Source organism: Myotis brandtii, unplaced genomic scaffold (assembly GCF_000412655.1).
Source record: "Myotis brandtii unplaced genomic scaffold, ASM41265v1 scaffold83, whole genome shotgun sequence".
Classification (NCBI taxonomy): domain Eukaryota; kingdom Metazoa; phylum Chordata; class Mammalia; order Chiroptera; family Vespertilionidae; genus Myotis; species Myotis brandtii.
Genome location: NW_005371371.1, coordinates 4,237,488 through 4,241,622, shown reverse-complemented (window position 1 = coordinate 4,241,622; position 4,135 = coordinate 4,237,488).

Sequence of the window (4,135 nt, the reverse complement as noted above, 5' to 3'; positions counted from 1 at the left end):
GTTTGCACAGTCTTATTGTAGTTGAGCCTTGATTTCTGTTGGTATCCCTGGGAAGAATTGACCTCCAGGCCAATTGGCTGTGAGGACCTGCTGTGTCTATAGTGGAAGAACTGCTGTGCTGGAGACACCTTTATGGGGCAGGACTTGCTTCAGTGGGGCTTTGGTGCTCACTGAGTCTGCCTCTTGAGTGTCACTTATGGATGTGAGGATTTGAAATCTGGTATCTGACCACTGGGTACACTGACTTCTGGATCTCCAAGGAGGTGCAAAGTCAGCCACTGCCTGAGTCCACCCAGCAGGAGCTACAGCAAGATCTGCAGATTTCTCCTCTTTGTTTGGGGTTTGGAAGTTTTGGAGCTCTCTGACCCAGCTGTGATTTGTTAGGTTAGGCTATGAAAGGACAGGCAATTCATATGCAAAAGCCACTGCACACAGCTTGGGTGGGGTTGTAAATTGGGTGGGGCAAGGTCTCAGGAAATCACCAGGGCGGAGCAAATAGTGATGGCTGTCAGTCAGCTGTCTCCGCGTCTCTGGGTCTCCGCGTCCCCGAGTCCGGCGCCCCCACAGTAACAATGATCCCTGCAGGCAACTCTGTGAGAAAGCCATCCTCGCTTTCCGACCCGAATCCAGACAGTCCAGGTTCTCCCCGAGGGTGTCTGGGTCCCCAGAGTCTCGCCAGAAACGAGTTCAGAGCAGTCGGGAGCTTGAATCTCCCTTCCAATTGAAAAAAACAGTGCACCCAGTTGCTAGCCCATTTCGCGCGCCTCCATACCTCTGCTCTTGGTGCCTCTGCACTTCCTACTCAGTCTCAATGCGTTTTTTTCTTTCCTTCTAGTTGTAGAACTTCCACTCAGCTAGCTTTCTCATGGTTCTGGATGATAGTCATTTTGTCTTTTAGTTGTAGTTTTGGCGTGGTTGTGGGGGGCAGCACGTACAAGTCTATACCTTATGCCACCATCTTGGTTCTCTAAATATTAAGTTTAATAATATAAATAATTTGTCTTTTGTACAAATTAAATGCTGAAATTTTTATCTTCTCTACATGTTCAATAACTGATCAAGACACAGGAGTGTCCTGACTGACTGCTAAGAAAAGCTGTTCTGAAATGACAGAATACCTGATGCTCTTTTAGTAAAACATCTGCTTCAATTGTTATGTTCTGCTTTTCTTACTGAAATTTTCCAATCAAAATGCCTCATGGTTAGCTCTTAATGACAAACATATAAATAAATTAGGGTCTTGTCTACACACATACATACTTGTTTAAGAGGTTTTACTTTTAACTTAGGTTAAAAAAGCTGAAAAATATTTCATTGTCAGAACTCTGAATAGATGACTTGATCAAACTCAGTTTTGAACTGTTCTTATATCATGTCTATATAATGAATAAGATCAATTACTGAGTCAGAAAGAACAAATGATGCACTAGAACAGTGGTTCTCAACCTTCCTAATGCCGCTACCCTTTAATACAGTTCCTCATGTTGTGGTGACCCCCAACCATAAAATTATTTTCATTGCTACTTCATAACTGTAATTTTGCTACTGTTATGCATCATAATGTAAATATCTGATATGCAGGATATATTTTCAGGGGCCGCGACCCACAGGTTGAGAACCGCTGCACTAGAAAATGGTGAAGCATCTACAATAACAAAAGTGTAATATGCTAATTAGACCAGACATCCTTTCAGACGAAGCCAGGGCTGTAAGGGAAGCTGGTACCAGCAGCCAGGAGAAGGAAGACCTACTCTTGCACAAATTTCATGCATTGGGCCTCTGGTTAGTAAATGATAGGAAAATCTTTTACATCCACTGAGTAATCCAAATAACTGAGTAAGTGGAACTTAAAACAAAGTTATAATGACAGGGCTTATTAAAAAGCATGTTGATCAATGGGGGAAATAGGGAGACATCTGTAATACTTTAAAATAAAGATAATTTTTTTAAAGCATGTTGATGACTACAACTACTGAAATAGAAGGCAGAATATATTGGAATCTATTTTAATTAGTTGATTACTTATATAATGGGACATGGGGGTACATATTATTTAATGAATTAATTAAAATAATTATGGAATAGAACACTGTGTCAATTTTATTCAGTTAATTAATATCTGAATGTCTGCTTTAGGCAAGTAACTGTACTTTTCCTGGATAGCAAAAGTTTAATATGATTTTATACTTAATGTCAAGAAGCTCCCACCCTAGTAATGAATACAAACACATAAATAACAATAAATGTTTATATATCCACAATATCTAAAGAGTTCTTCAAAATCAATAGGGGATAAAAAAGGGATGTGATGGCAAAACATATGGGCAAATTTAAATGATCTTAAAAGATGAAGTTTAACTACTAGTTACTAGTAAAGATAAAATTCATTAGTAAACAAGAAAATAAAACATTAAAAGAAAAGAGTAGAAGAAATTTGCCCTTATTAATTTGGCAGAATTTTAAAAGAATGAGATATGTAGTGGTGAAGAGGGTAGGGGTTTGATAAAGTAGCATTCACAAAATTTTGAAGCATTTATTGATAATACTTATTTGTAAATATAATCTGGCAATATTTGTGACTAGCAAAATTAATATTCCTTTTGAGTCAATAATTTCAATCCTAAGAACTTACCAAAACAAATAATCACACAAAGGTGTAAGATAAATATATATTTTATATGTGCAAGGTTGTTCATTCTATTATTATATGATGTAGTAATGATCAACAATGAAGATAATTTGGAAACATTTTGGTAATGTCATAATATGACATACTGTTCAACCATTGGAAATAATGAAGCCATTATATGAACTAATTTAGAGAGCTATCCACTTCAGAAGATAATGGGGAATGTTCACAGTTAAAGATAAAGGAAAAAGCAAACTACAAAATAAAAATAGTAATTGCATTCATATGAAATGTCCTTGCTCCCATTGAAAGAAGAAAACACACTGTGTAAAATAAAAGCATGCTTCTCTTTAATACAACTGAAAAGCAATGAATGCAAAAAAAATCTAAATTAAATAAATTCTGGAGAGGATAAGCCCTTCAGTGGGCAGAGAGAGACAATTGCTGGTAGATGTGGGCCAGTTGCCCAAAGTAGGTATGGGTAAGTAGGAGATGACTGCTGAAGCTGGGGAAACCTTTCTAGAAAAGGAGAAACCAGCCACGCTTTCATTAATGTTGTTTGGAAAATCTGGTTGGTAACTGCAAGAGCATTAAACACACACACAAAAATGAGTATCTTTACTTGACAGTTATCCTCCACTAGAATTTTGCTAAGTTAACTGACGGAAAGTAGAGCTAAAAAACAGAGAATCAGTGGAGTTAAACTTAGAACTAAGCTTAACATAACTAAAGCTACTAACAAACACTCAGTTCCAGGTGATACATGAAAGATCAAAGAGAACAGTCCCTCTATCAATGCAAGGAGTTGAGGGTTGGGGAAAAGGGCAATAATGTTTCCTACTATTTCATTTGAAACCAGATATAAAGTAAAAATATTTAAATGTGCAGTTGTCCAACCTCAGCTCAGTTTGGCTCATGGTGTTAGCCATTTCACTGAGGCTCCTGTTTCCAGGGGAGAAAAAATCAAAGCAAAACAAAATTATCTATTTCAGTCTCTGCTGAACCTTTATACAAAATGTCTAGCATACTATAATGATTAGAGACATGCAAATATACAGGGAATGAAGAACATAAACTTATGAACAAAAATAGATCCAGAGACATAGAAGCATCAAACAGACTGTCAAACCTCAGAGGGAAATCAGAGGAGGGTGAAAAGGTGGGGTAAAAGATCAACCAAAGGACTTATATCCATGCACTGAGCATGACCAATGGACATAGACAATAGGGAGGTGGAGGAATGTGCTGGAGAGGCGGGAGCGGAAGCAGACAGAGAGAGGTCAAGCGGGGGAGGCAAGGGAGACATATGTAAAACTTTCAACAATAAAGAATTGAAAAAAAAATAGCCAACAGGGTCAAAACAAAGAATGTCCTAGAACTTGGAATTAGGAAGCAAGAAGTGAAGAATAAGCCGAACCGGTTTGGCTCAGTGGATAGAGCGTTGGCCTGCGGACTGAGGGGTCCGGGGTTCGATTCCGGTCAAGGGCATGTACCTTGGTTGCGGGC